Raw genomic sequence first — 15,659 nt, forward strand, 5'->3', positions numbered from 1 at the left:
ACAGTATGTGAGAATAGGTCACTGATGTTTGCATATAAGATTAGGCATCTGATCCAGTCTTTAATGGTGGACTTATAACATTATGAACAACTGGCAGCTACAGCCAGCAGAGAGTGAAGCATTACACCATTACACACATAACAAACGTGTTTTGAAAAACATGGACTGTGAAAAGCACTACACAAATAAATGAGTGGGCATCTGTTATTGTATGCATGTAATGGTGGGCTTCTGATTCCCCATTCCCACTTAATCCTCTCCCATCCCCCTTCACTCATCCCAGCATTATCCTCCGTGCATTTGAATTATTTTGTCACGGGGGTCTCTCTCTCTCTCTCTCTCTCTCTCTCTCTCTCTCTCTCTCTCCTCCCACCCCATCGCCCCACTTCTCTTCATAGCTGATTATTCTGGCTGAGAAGAAACATGTTATATCTGTCTACCGTCATTGTGATCATCGGTTTCGAGGGTATGGTGTGATCGGACTGGCACTTCACACGCAGATGTGCTGAAGGATGTGCACAAACTGGATTTAACTCATCATTTGACCATGGGAGCTGCTAGACACCGATGACTGTTGGAATAGAAGCGACCCACTGATAGTAATAGGTGAGTAACAGTAACGCGGTGTTTGCTGTTACAGGTGCGCGGCGTTTTACTATACAAACTGCATCGGCGGCAATATAGATCACAGGCATGAACTTTTACAAATATAACTCTTTATGTGGGTAAAGTGCACTTATTTTCGCTTCATTTCTGTCGTTCTGTGACAATCACATTGTGATTGTCAATGTCACACAAACTGACATTTTTAATACGACAGGATTTCTCCGAAACATATTTTTTAAGACTGAAATCATGAAGGGAGGAATTATTAAAAACACACGTCGTGTTTATCAGAGCTATTGTTAATTAATTAGGCCTTACATGTTTTATTTTCCGTGCATTGCTTGAGATGTTTCAGGAGAAACGTGAAACATTGCATAACTTTCGATTTTATTAGCCTAATGCAGCCTAAATTATTAAAGTATGAATACAATTACTAACGTTTAACTTGTGTTAACGTTGCAACACACAATCCTCCTCAGGACTCCGACTATAGGTTTTGTAAACATATGTATTACTTCAGCAAATATAGCTGAATGGGATCCAGACACTAATGTTACTGCATTGTGTGCTTGTTTGGAGTTACAGAGTTGCTTACAAAGCATTACAAATGGAGAATATTTCAGGAAATTATTCTGTAAACTTCAGATGATGTGTGATCCTTGTTCTGATGTCATATTATAAATCAGTCAGTCAGGATTGGTGATTCAGTGTGGTCAAGCAGCTGCTATAACAAAACCCTAAATCTCTATATACGTAATTAAACAATTCTGTGAAGTCGTGCTGTCCAAATCAATGAAGCGCCAGAAATATGTATATATATATTTTTTTGGTCACACTTTAGTTTACAATTCTTACTATTGACTATGACTTCTGCCTCAATAAACTCTTAATTAGGCTACTGCTTATTAATAGTTAGTAAGGTAGTTGTTAAATTTAGGTATTGTGTGGATTAAGAGATGTAGAATATGATCATGCAGAATAAGGCATTAATATATGTTTTATAAGTACGAATAAGCAGCCACAATCCTAGTAATATGCATGCTAATAAACTAGTTAATAGTGAGAATTTGACCCTAAACTAAAGTCTTACCAAATATATATATATATATATACAGTATATGTATCTTTATCTTTAATTACACATTAAAATGTATAGCCTACGATGACCGAAAATCTGGACATTTTATGAAATTAGAAATCCTAGTTGAAGGTCTGAAAAGGAGGACATGTCTGGGAGAAAATCTGACATATGTTCACCCTACCTTACAGCACATGCCAGATGTTGTTGGCCAAGTGCTCATAATTCCCAGTGAGGAGAAAAGCATTAACGGCTCTGGACAAAACAGCAGTATTAATGTCACCATATGTTTTAAAAATTCAAAAATGTTGATGAGTGAGCCAAGACCTATCACCATTTGAACATCAGCTTGCTTCAGGGGAATTGTCCCTGTAATACATGTAACGTTGCTTTTAGTTCATCTATTTTTTTTAAAGAATATATATATTTTTTTACACTTAACATGTGAATTCCTGCATTTAATGTGAGCTGTTTAACACATTAAAAATAATTAAATAATTGTTCCTCACTTTCTGTGGCTAGCATTAGTATTAATATGGACTAGTACCGGTAAGTACTAATACTATTGAGAGGATTGACCAGGTGTTTGAAAATGTAATAAAGTCACACAGTTAAATGGCAATATGTTTCCAAGGGCCAAAGGTTCTGAGGTTGTCTATAGAAAATCACGGTGTGTGTGTGTGTGTGTGTGTGTGTGTGTGTATTTGGTGTGTGTGCCTACTTAACCACATTTTGGGGACAAACAAAGTGCTTTGGTCCCAGTCGGGATCCTCAGACACCGTGGGAGCAACTCAATTATATAATATTTCGCAGCTTGAGGCCGGCGACTGCAAAGCCTCGGCCTCCCCTACGTTGCAGATAACAAACGCATGATCTAAGCGTTCTAGATGGATGGGAAAAAAATGAAGCCTATTTAAAAGTGTTACTAATTAACTGACTACTGTAGTTTCTAAAACCAGGTAAAATTGCAATGACTGCATCACAATAGGGTGTTAGATTAAAGTATTTATAACCAGCTTTGTATAAAAATCTATGGAATGTCCCCATTTACAGTATATAGCTAAGTAAAGCATGTATGTGTCTGTGAACACTCAACTGTTTTCTTTTCAAATTATCTCTGGGTCCTTAAGTCAGTTTTCCTTCAATATGCATTCAGATACTCATGTAGACATTATAAAATACTTTTTTGGTAAAGTCTTTGCATTTTTCTATGTGTTCTGAAGCATTCCTTGCGTTCCATTCATTCCTAAGGGGGTCAAGTTGACCCGTGAGGGAAGGACTTGTTACTTTTTAAAATTTCAACCACAAAACTCCTCGAATCCATTACATTTTTTTTTTTGTTTTTTTTTGTGTATTCGTGGTTCAAGTGCATCAAAAGTCCAGCGTCTTGGACCCCTCTGATGAACACTCACATTTGGTCAACATTGGTTTTGGGTCAAAATGAGAGAGTGAAGTTTCTAACAATACATGCAATTTCTGAGACCTGACCTGAACAACCTTCAATCATTATTTTAACCCTCGCATTGAGTATTCAACGAGGCTATGAAACTACTTAATGCATCAGTTCAGCTGGAATCTTCGAGGTATTGTTTTTCTCTGCGTCTTTGAATGGTGATTCCCTCCTGTGGCGCCGAAAGCTGAAAGTGGTTTTCCAGGTTCAATAATTTGTTGGTCTGTTCGCGTCCGGAGTGGCATCTTGGCGACGGTAGTGTGTTGGCTGATGAAAAGATGCACAGTCTCGTAGCCGGATTAAAGTTTGAAGCTGATAGTCAGTTTAGAGAGTCAGAGACTACAGCTTTGTGGCAAAACTTAACTTAGAAAAATCGACTCGCAACAGAAAAGAAAAGAAACAAAGCAAAAGAAAGAAAATAAGTGAACCTAGACCTGTTAGAAAAGGCTGGTTTCTTCATGAGAACTAGTTTTTGTCAAGAGTTTGCTGATCGACCAACTTCTAAAGGGGTGCTTACCATTTAGACACATAACTCTGTTTTGTCTCCCTGCCTCAAATCCCGGACAGATGGAGAATAGTGTTAGTTTTTACATGTAGGGAGCAACCAGTACTTGCCAGAAAGACCTCCAACGCTTTTAATGTTGTTGTCGGCCTCTTGACAGCCTCCCTGTCCAATTTTCTCTTTGTCTTCTCCTCAGTTTTGGAGGGATGCCCTGTTCTTGATAATGCCACTGTCATACTTACTCCACTGTGTTCCATGGTGTTGAAAAGGTTTCTGTAGCCCTTACCTGAGCGAAACCTTTCAACAGCGAGATCCCGTTGATGCTTCGTAAACTCTTTGTGGCCCATGGCTCTTGTAGTAGCAGCAACCAAACCAAACTGAGATCTTTTGGAGTTAATCAGTGTCTCTTCAGGTGAAGACAGGTGTGTAGTGGACTATTTCACATGAGCTTGATTAGTCCACTCTGAACACAGCCACATAACTGATTATAAAAGGGTGTGCAGATTAATGCAGTTAGTATATTTTTAGAGTTTTATTTTTACCTTTTTTTCTCTGAAATGTAAAACTTCAGTCCCAGTCAGTAACATAGTGTCAATGATCCGGCCCACATCTGGTACACGTGGATTCCACACAAACCAGATGTGGGCCGGATCTGGGCCGACACTATGTGTTGTCTGGGGTGGCATTGCATAGGTTGTAATTTTTACATTAAATGTGCAAAAGTTCTGAAATGATTTGTCTTCGTTAAATTGTTTTATATCACAAAAACCAGTCCCTACTGGTGTATCAGCAAGAATCTGGCGATACGATACGTATCACGATATAGGGGTTGCGATACGATAAGTTGCGATAAATAGCGATATTTCTCATTTTAGGAATACAATCTAATTTCAAAAAAGCTGTCATTAAGAAAACACCACTATATGCATAAAACCTGAGCATTAAAAATGTATTTAACCAGAACACAGTGGGATTTTCATTAGCATTAATCAGTCTCTGTAAATATTCAACGTCATGGAACTACTTTTTGTGCAATAAGAGTAATTGACGGAAATGGACAAAAATAAAGTGCTTGCATGATTCTTTAGATAAATTAAATTGATAAAAATGTAAACTGTTATAAACAAAACCAGTCACATGGGTTTTTTTTTTTTTTTAAATTGAGATTTCTACATCATCTGAAAGCTGATTAAATAAGCTTGGCTGAGATACAACTATTAGAAAATCTGGAATCTGAGGGTGCAAAAAAATCGAAACATTGAGAAAATCGCCTTTGGTGTTGTCCATTTAAGTTCGTGATTGTGCAGCATTCACTCAGAAAAAGAAATGTTTTATATATTTATGGTAGGAAATTTACAAAATATCTTCATGGAACATGATCTTTACAATGTATTGTTGGCTATTGCCACAAATATACCCGTGCGACTTATGACTGGTTTTGTGATCCAGGGTCACATATATATTTTTAGATCCTGCTTTAAAGGTTCACAGTGCAAGTAACATACAATGTCCTACCTTTTTTTGTGATCTGATCAAAATAATTACATCTGGTTAATATCAAAGAACAATCTTAAAGAAAAATTGCTAAAGAAAACAAACAAATGCAAACAATAAAACAAAATGCAGACGTTGAACATTCTCAGAAGCTTTTAACTTGGATTTCACAGGTTTTTCAGTATGTATTTATGTCTGTTAAGGTTTTTCTGGATGAAGATGAGCTGGTCAGCATGCTCAGATTTCAGGGCACGTCTATGTGCAGTTACAGTGTCTCATGCAGTGGAGAAACTCTTTCCGCAGAAACATTTGAGCTAGGAATGCGCAGGAAACGCTTTGGTAGTTTGGATAGCTCAGGATACTCATGTTCATTTTCTTTCCACCAACTGATTGGGTTTTCTGGGTGAGGCAAAGGTTTTTCTTCTCTAAACCTCTTAATCTCAGCTGCAGCAGCATCATGTGCAGAGTTTGTTGTCTTTAGAAGTGGCAAATACCGTTCCAAGCAAGTCGGCCAATTGGTTGAAAGGGTTGTCCCTCTTCTCTTAATAAGTAATGGGTGTGTTTTGGGTGTAATGTGCAAAAAAACAATCAGAGTCTCATCTCCCATTCCCTTTATAAGCCAGTTGTGCTCGTGTCATGGCGGATTCGCTATTTACATGGAGGAATTTGCAAGCGGAAAGACTGATCGCTTCTCCAGCGAGGAAACGGATCTGCTCGTGCACGAGGTTAAAGTGTGCAAGCAGACCATCTACAGGACAAGCCAGATTCTACCATATCTTTATGTACACAATAATAATCTTTTACCTTGTAATCCTTTTTTTAATATATTTTTGGCATGTTTGTGTGCTGGTGTGCATCCCTGTGTGTGTAATAAGCAGAGTTTACGTGCATGTTGGATCCGCCTATAGGCACACATTACTAATGTGGCGAAAAAAATATTTCGCTATTGACTTTAGAGCAGGTTTCAGTTGGTCAATGGCTCAGTCTATTTCAGTTCCTCAAACTAGCAACACACCAACAATGCCAGAACACACCTGGTTTTCAGACCAGCACACCCATGGGCGCACAATTGGGCGCAAATGCAAATGTGGCACAGGACGTGAAAATGAAAACTGCGTCGGACTGAAACTAGCAAAACACACTTGCGTCGCGCTACATTGCATTTCACCAGGTGTATGATACACTCAAAAAAATTTTTTTGTCTAAAAATAAGATTTATGTATTTGAATTGCATAACAAATTTCCATGCATTTGGATTACATAGTTTTAACATAAACCAATCAATAATCTGAATGTGATTCATATTTTTAAGTCATATCTAAATGAAACAGATAAGATTTATGTAATTGTATTAATAAACTGAATGTGATTTATATTTGTCAGTCGTATGTAAATGAAACAGGTAAGATTTATGTAATAGTACACAGAAAAACGCCCATGTTAAATCAACACTGCTCAGTGTTCATATGTGTGCACACTACAGAGGTAAAGCGGTCTTGAAGTTAATGAGATAATTAACTGATGATTGAGCATTAATTATGAACACCTGCTGTTAACAAGCAGAATCACTGAAGGAAAGAGAAACACAAGAACTACAACTGACTTCAGACACAGCCTTAGATGAAATCAACTGAAGAGAAAAGAAGACATTAAATCTGTGAAGATCTCAGCAGAGGAGGATTAAACAACTCCACAAACAGCATTACCAGCTTCACTTATTACTAACCAGACTGACTTTATTTCATTTCCGTTTGAATGAAAACAATAGGTGTATTTTTAAGTCACCATGATGGTGGTTAGCGTTTGCTTTAGTTGGACTCTTGACCCTTGACTCTTTAATATAAACATTCTCTGGCTGTTATAATTATGTGTTTATAAAACACGTTTGTTGCAGCAAAAAAGCCAAGAGAAAAAGAGATCAGGTGATGTTGGCTGTTTATTGATGATGATGACAAAGTCATCATCATGTAATTGCCTGATTCGCTGATCTTGTTCAGTGTCTAATGCTTTGATTATATAGGACTTGTGTTTTTTTATTTTGTTTTATCCATAACAGAAGCCATTTGATTTTACAGCATGAAATCTATCAAACAATATACTTTTTTTTATAGTTAGTGCACAAAAACCTTTCATCTATGGCAATACTTAAACTCACACAGACATCAAGAAACAGCATATGAATCTCAACAATGGTGACAAAAGCTACAAAAATCCTGATGCATAATTTATTAATGCCGCAATGCATGCTGGGAGATATGGGTGAGTTTTGATTGGTTGTACCCAGCATGCACTGCAGCATGAAGCATTTCATTGATTGTCACCATTGTTGAGAGTCATACACTGGTTCTTGATGTCCAAGTAATAATGTAGAAAGTTTAATGCACTAAATGTTTTTAAAATTCTTTATATTATTTGATTAACTGTTGGATCTAATGCTGTCAGGTCACACAGCTACTATAACAATTAAAACAAAATCACATAACCCCAATAATCAAAGCATTAGACACTGAAAAAGATAAGTGATTCAGGCCACAATATGATGATTACACCTTCATCAATAAACAGCCAACATCAACTGATCTCATGTTCTCTTGGCTTTTTCGCTGCAACAAATGTGTTTTATAAACACATAATTATAGCAACCAGGAAAAAATTACATTACAGAGTCAAGGGTCAAGAGTCAAACTAAAGCAAACGCTAACCACCATCATGGTGACTTTAAAATATAACTATTGATTTCATTCAAACGGAAATGAAATAAAGTCAGTCTGGTTAGTAATAAGTGAAGCTGGTAATGCTGTTTGTGGAGTTGTTTAATCCTCCTCTGCTGAGATCTTCACAGATTTAATGTCTTCTTTTCTCTTCAGTTGATTTCATCTAAGGCTGTGTCTGAAGTCAGTTGTAGTTCTTGTGTTTCTCTTTCCTTCAGTGATTCTGCTTGTTAACAGCAGGTGTTCATAATTAATGCTCAATCATCAGTTAATTATCTCATTAACTTCAAGACCGCTTTACCTCTGTAGTGTGCACACATATGAACACTGAGCAGTGTTGATTTAACATGGGCGTTTTTCTGTGTACTATTAAATGGTAAATGGTAAATGGACTGCATTTATATAGCGCTTTCACAGACCCAATGGCCACCAAAGCGCTTTACAATATTGCCTCACATTCACCCATTCACTCACTCATTCATACACCGACGGCGGTGTCAGCCATGCAAGGCGATCCAGCTCGTCGGGAGCAGCTGGGGTTAGGTGTCTTGCTCAAGGACACCTCGACACTTGGTCAGGTGGAACCGGGGATTGAACCACCAACCTTCCGGTTTGTAGACAATCTACATGAACCACTGAGCCACTGCCGCCCCTTACATAAATCGCCCCTATTACATAAATCTTACCTGTTTCATTTACATACGACTGACAAATATAAATCACATTCAGTTTATTAATACAATTACATAAATCTTATCTGTTTCATTTAGATATGACTTAAAAATATGAATCACATTCAGATTATTGATTGGTTTATGTTAAAACTATGTAATCCAAATGCATGGAAATTTGTTATGCAATTCAAATACATAAATCGTACTCGGTTACTAACGTAACCTCGGTTCTCTCTAGAAGAGGTCTCTCGTACTGCGTAAGATATCTTACGCTAGGGGGAAATCCTTTTCCGCGAGATATTGAAGCCAAAAATTATCCTTAATTTTGTAATAATGCAAAACGCGTTGCAGCAGCAATGCAGACATAGGCGAGACAGCTCGCGCGCCTATTGGCTGCTCTGCGGCAACTGCAGCAGCCTATCGAGCGAGGCCTGGCGTGACGTCAGACCCAATCAGGGCACTTCGCGCCCGCTGCGTCACGTCCCGCCGAAATGGGCGTGGTCTAGGCCTATAAATATCGCTCGCAGGCAGCTATTATCTGGTTTTTCATCATCGAAGCAACCAGAGCGTGTGCATGCACGGCAAGATACGCAGTACTCGTTCCCTCTTCTAGAGAGAACCGAGGTTACGTTAGTAACCGAGTACGTTCTCTTACGAGAGGTCTCTCGTACTGCGTAAGATATCTTACGCTAGGGGACCCAATGTAAAACGCCGTGCATGCTGAGATCTGACACCAAAGACCCAAGGGCGAAAGCCCGGGGTACATATAGTGCACAATCACTCAGTGAACTCACAGAGAGTCCGGGAAGAAGGAGGGGTGCAGCCTCACTTTTCCACATAAAGTAGCGTCGATGGGACGCGAATTTCATCATACAGACAGGGCGGGGTACGGCCTGAACTGATGGGGAAAAATGTGGGTCTCACACAGTTTGCCCAGCTTTAAACTGTCGATCATTGAGCTGTGCTCAGCAAACGCAGCATTCTGAGCTGAACGCATCAGGTCAGATAATACTGGTAGTTTAGACCAACAGCAGCCTGGCCTGCAGGGCGGGAACCTCTAGGTTATAAAACCTTATAAATGTAGACGGGGAGGCCCAGCCTGCCGCCATACAAATATCTTGCAAGGCAATCCCACTTGACCAGGCCCACGAAGAGGCCATGCCTCTCGTGGAATGCGCTCTGACACCCAAAGGGCACTGCATGCCCTTGGAGGCGTATGCCAGCGCTATAGCATCAACTATCAGTCTGGATAGGCTCTGTTTCGACGCGGCTAGTCCCTTAGAACGTCCGCTAAACGAAACAAAGAGCTGTTCCGTCTGTCTGAAAACAGACGAGCGAGACACATAAGCTCGTAATGCCCTGACTGGGCAAAGGAGGCTCGCGTCTCTTTCCTCATCAGGGACCGGTAGGGCTGACAGAGAGATAATCTGCGCCCTAAACGGTGTGTTGAGGGATTTTGGAACATAACCGTGCTTAGGTTTGAGTATAACTTTTGAGTCATTGGGCCCAAACTCCATGCACGCCGCGCTCACAGAGAGCGCGTGCAGATCCCCTATGCGCTTCACTGAAGCGAGAGCCAGCAAAAACACCGTTTTGAAAGACAGGTGTTTCAAATCGATTGACTGTAAAGGCTCAAATGGCGCACCTTTCATGGCTTCCAGAACCGTAGAAAGGTCCCATTCGGGGACTGAGGGAGGTCTGGGAGGATTCAGTCTCTTAGCTCCTCTAAGGAAGCGGATGACTAAATCGTTCCTTCCTATTGACTGACCAAGCGTTGTTTCTGAGAACGCTGCTATAGCCGCCACATAAACTTTGAGCGTGGAGGGGGCCCTGCCCCCATCCAACAGCTCTTGTAGGAAGGAAAGCACCTCCGTCACATCACAGTTTGTGGGTGACACACCACGGGCTGTGCACCAGCCCGAAAACACTGACCATTTCGAAGAATAGAGTCGTCTTGTAGACGGAGCTCTAGCCTGCGTGATCGTGTTTAATACTCCTTTAGGGAGTCCAACATGTACCCGTTGATGGCCCAGACATGAAGGGACCATAGTTCCGGGTGAGGATGCCAGATCGAGCCGCGGGCCTGTGAGAGGAGATCTCTCCTCACTGGTACTGGCCACGGGGCAGTACTTGCTAACTGCATCACGGCTGGGAACCAAGGTTGGTTTTTCCAGAACAGTGCTACCAGCAGTACTGAGCATCCTTCTTCCCTGATCCGTTCTATCACCTGAGGCAGGAGAGAGACGGGGGGAAAAGCATAGAGCGGGCGGCGGGGCCACACATGGGCCAGCGCGCTCCTGCTCTTGGAGAAAAATTCTTGACAGTGAGCGTTTTCTTGAGACGCAAACAGGTCCACTTCCGCTCTGCCGAATTTCTTCCACAGCAGTTGGACTGTCTGTGGGTGTAGAGACCATTCGCCTGCCGGAACATTGTTCCTGGACAGTCTGTCTGGTCCTATATTCATGATCCCTGGCACGTGCGCTGCTCTGAGCGAGCGCAGGTTGCACTGAGCCCATACCAGGAGGCGTTCTGCCAGCCTGTACAGTTTCTCGGATCTGATGCCGCCCTGGCGATTTATGTAGGACACCACAGACATGTTGTCCGAACGGACCAAGACGTGGTGACCTTTTATTTGGGGACAAAAACGCGTCAGCGCGTTGTCTACTGCCAGCATTTCGAGGCAGTTTATGTGCAGGAGCTTCTCCCGTTCTGACCACTGGCCGAAGAACGGTCTGCCCTCGAGCAGCGCTCCCCATCCCGAGGTGGACGCGTCCGTGGACACCACTTTCACCCTCGAGGAAGTCCCCAGGCTTACACCTGATTGGTACCAGTCGTTCGCTTTCCAGGGTTTCAGAGCTGTAACGCATTTCTGATTGACCCTGAGGCGAAGCAAACCGGGTGCCCACGCTTCGCGTGGGACTCGCGCTTTCAGCCAAAACTGCAGCGGGCGCATGCGGAGCAGACCCAGCTGGAGCACTGACGATGCTGAGGCCATGAGACCTAGCATCTTCTGAAATCTCTTGAGCGGGACAGATGCGCCGCAGCGAAAAGAGTTCGCTGTGCGTCGAATGTCTACCGCGCGCTGTTGTGATAGTCGCGCTATCATGGATAGTGAGTCCAGTTCTGTGCCCAGGAAAGATATTTTCTGACTGGGTGACAGGGAGCTCTTCGCCCAATTGACACTCAGACCCAAATCCTCGAGGTGATCGAGTAAAATGGTCGTGTGTTCTATGAGCACTGCGCGAGATTGCGCTAGAATCAGCCAATCGTCCAAATAGTTCAGCACTCGCATGCCTCTCATTCTGAGGGGTGCGAGCGCCGCATCCATGCACTTCGTAAATGTACGGGGTGCTAGGGACAAACCGAACGGCAGGACTGTGTACTGATATGCCTGGCCCTCGAAGGCGAATCTCAAATATCGCCTGTGACGTGACGCTATCTGTATTTGAAAATACGCGTCTTTCAGATCTATTGACACAAACCAATCTCCTTGGCGAATCTGCACAAGGATTTGCCTGGTCGTGAGCATCCTGAACTGTCGCTTCACAAGCACTTTGTTCAGTTGCCTTAGATCTAGTATGGGTCTGAGACCCCCGTCTTTTTTCGGTACCAGGAAGTATCTGCTGTATAGCCCTCCCTCGCTCTGATCTTGAGAGAGAGGTTCTATGGCCCCTTTGCTCAATAGTTTCGTCACTTCGGCTCGAAGTAGATGTGCTACTTCTGTTTTTACCGTGGTCTCGACGCGCGCCACATAGCGGCGAGGGCGTCGGCGAAACTGCAGCGAATAGCCTCTTTCTATAATGTTCAGCACCCACTTCGAAACCCCGGGTAGCTTTGCCCATGCGTCTGCATGGATAGCTAGGGGTCGAATACGAAGCGCGCTCCGCTCGCTCAGCGATGGAGAAGCTTCGGTGTGCTGTAACACAAGCGTGTCGCTCGTGACATTTGAGGCATGGGGCGCGCTGATGACAGCGGGCAGATTGCCCGCGCTCGACTCCTCTGCGGTGGTTAACCCTCTGGGGACCAAGCTGTTTTTGGGGCCCTTGAGATGTTCTGACATGCTCTGACATTTGTGCTTTTTTCAGTTATTTATAAACATGTTAATGGCAAAGGTGTAAATTCACTCTATATAGCACAAACAGGCCTACCATAATATGCGAGCAACATGTATGTAGATGTTTGTATTTTTAAGAGAATAATGTTTATGCGTGGTTATTTAAAAAAATAAAAATGAAAGTTGCTGAAATAAGACCACAAAACTCATACAAAATATGTGCCCACAAGACTTTTGACTAATGGATGTTTTCTCTTGGAGTTCTAGCTTCAAAATTATGTGAAAATAGTCTTGCTTTATCGTTCACAAAAAAAAAATACATTGATTTAAATGGTGTAAAACAGGTTTTGCTTGGAAAGCCAATATGCGAGGGGGAGGAGTAGTTTACACCTTAGATTACCCAGTCCCACCCACTCTGCATAATGACTCTGCATAATTAGCCATTCATTCAGGTGTGACACTGACTGAGCCACAATGCAAGGACAAAATAGCCTATATATTTAGAAGAAGACTTATATTGACCATTTAAGATTTTGCTTACATCTATCTTGTAAATATGTTTTGCTATTTTATTAAAAAGGTTACAATTACAACAATAATTACAATTTCAGCAATATTTCTGCAAAAAAAGTACTCTTTCTTTGTAAAAAAAAAAAAAAAAGATTATAGGCCTACATTTTATCATATGTATTCATTAGTTTGAATATAGCCAACATTGGAACATCTTAGTCTATGACTTTATTTTTGACAAAATAGTATTTTATATATATGAGCAGAAAAGTATCTTTACAAATATGTACCCTTCATTCATCTCACAGAAACGCGATTCATATTTAGGCTAAACAGTCTTTACAAATATGTACCCTTCATTCATCTCACAGAAACGCGATTCATATTTAGGCTAAACAGTCTTTACAATTATGTACCCTTCATTCATCTCACAGAAACGCGATTCATATTTAGGCTAAACAGTCTTTACAAATATGTACCCTTCATTCATCTCACAGAAACGCGATTCATATTTAGGGTAAACAGTCTTTACAAATATGTACCCTTCATTCATCTCACAGAAACGCGATTCATATTTAGGCTAAACAGTCTTTACAAATATGTACCCTTCATTCATCTCACAGAAACGCGATTCATATTTAGGCTAAACAGTCTTTACAAATATGTACCCTTCATTCATCTCACAGAAACGCGATTCATATTATAGAAACGCGATTCATCTTTTTGTTTACATAGGCCTACACTAACGTTATTCCATAACGTTATTCCACATTAACACTTGAGAAAGGATAACTTAGCCTACCTCACTCCTCAGCGGGATCTGCTCCTCATATCAGCACGGAAAATTTTCTCCATAAGGTAGGCTATATTATGCCTCTTTGTTTACAGCTGATGTGGGGGCGTTTCACAGACTGAAATGGTTCTCAGAATTTGCGTTTGAATAGCACGCGCTCTCCGGGGCGTGGTCAAATTACTGTGAATCATCTCGTAATGAGCTCGACTGGAGTCGCTCTCTTTTTATACAGATTACAGAAGCTGATAATATTTGTTTTTTATATAAATTACTTCATTTAAAAGCTGCGATCTCAAGCTTCATGCCCGTGGGTCTGTTTCCCTGTTTGACTGAATTTTCGCGGAGTTATAGATAATTTTCGAACGCGTTTCAAATGGGAGTTTACTGGCAGAGAGAAGGCAGAAATAGCATCATGTTAGTTTTTCTTTATTTGTCAAAAAGCAAAACACTTTATTTTTATTGTGAGTATACAGAAAAAAAATAGAAACTGAACAGGATCGATTGATGTATTACACGAAAATGAAAGATCAAAATTAACAGAGCATTTTGTGTTTATTTTTCATTGCTAAAAAAAAAAACGAGCAAAACGCGCGGGCGCGTTTTTGGTCCCCAGAGGGTTAACCGCGAGGGGGAGGGCTGGGCGGTTCCCGTGGGAACTGTCATGTCTATGTGTGGATGTGGGCGCGGGACAGCGGGCACATTTATCACACCAAAAGCATCGTTCGCTTGCGTGAAGATGACGTGGTGTTAGTGGGCACATTCACCATGTTTGAAGCGCAATCGGTCTGAGCCGATTCATGTGCGCGAGCCCTGTGTGACGGGATGTGCTTGTGTGTAGAGATGGGCACTGGGCAGTGGGCATTCTTCTTACACATAAAGCACCATCGGCCGTGGCCGGGACACCAGAAAAAATTCACACTTATGGGATTTATCTGGGTAGCCGTAAAAACGGCGTTTGTGTGCAGGCAAGCGGGTGACAGAACCGACTTGTTTACTGCAGGATACACTGGAACAGTCACATTTACTGGAACTGAACGAGCGAGAAGTTGCCATAGAAACAGAGAGCGTCAACATGCTGGCGTTTATTGCAGGCCTGCGTGCATTACAACAGGCTTGTTCACTGCAATATTGACATTTCCAGTCGCCTGAATTCCAGAGGGGAATGGGAAATGTATAGGAAAAAGGAGGTTGGTCCGTCCGCAGCGGGACCAGAAAAACTCCCTTTTTTCCTTACGCCAGTGACGCACGGAACACCATAGAAACGGTGTTTGGGTGCAGGCGAGCGGGTTGTACAACGCGCTCGTTGGCTGCAAAATACACATCTGCAGTCGCCTTTTCAGGGAACTGACAGAGCGAGCATTGACGGCATAATTTTATCTGCCGGTAGACCCGGGGATCGAACGCGGGTCTCTCGCGTGCAAAAACCTGAGAGTCTGCCACTGGGCCACAGGGGGAGACACATTGTAACTCAGTTAGCGCGAGTATTATAAGAGAGCGTCAACGTGCTGGCGTTTGTTTGCAGGCATGCGTGTATTACAACAGGCTTGCTCACTGCAATACAGACATTTCCAGTCGCCCGAACTTCAGAGGGGAATGAGAAATGTACGAGAAAGAGGAGGTCGGTCCGTCCGCGGGGGACCAGAAAACGCTCTTTTCTCCTTTCGCCAGTGACGCACGGAAACCATAGAAACGGTGTTTGGGTGCAGGCGAGCGGGTTGTGCAACGCGCTCGTTGGCTGCAAAATGCACGTCTGCAGTCGCTTTTCAGGGAACTGACAGAGCGAAGCA

The 15,659-nt window shown here is 42.1% G+C and overlaps 1 protein-coding gene across 2 annotated transcripts in view; it reads left to right on the plus strand.

The window, feature by feature from the left end:
• The first annotated feature begins 386 nt into the window (after positions 1–386).
• dab1b (DAB adaptor protein 1b) overlaps positions 387–15,659 on the plus strand; it is a 64,025-nt gene continuing 48,752 nt past the window's right edge. For both annotated transcript variants that reach the window (XM_082174257.1, XM_082174258.1), the window contains exon 1: positions 387–606. The gene's annotated coding sequence lies outside the window, so the exon portion shown is untranslated. The remainder of the gene's footprint in view (positions 607–15,659) is intronic.

Source organism: Leuciscus leuciscus (genome assembly GCF_965113295.1).
Source record: "Leuciscus leuciscus genome assembly, chromosome: 6".
Classification (NCBI taxonomy): domain Eukaryota; kingdom Metazoa; phylum Chordata; class Actinopteri; order Cypriniformes; family Leuciscidae; genus Leuciscus; species Leuciscus leuciscus.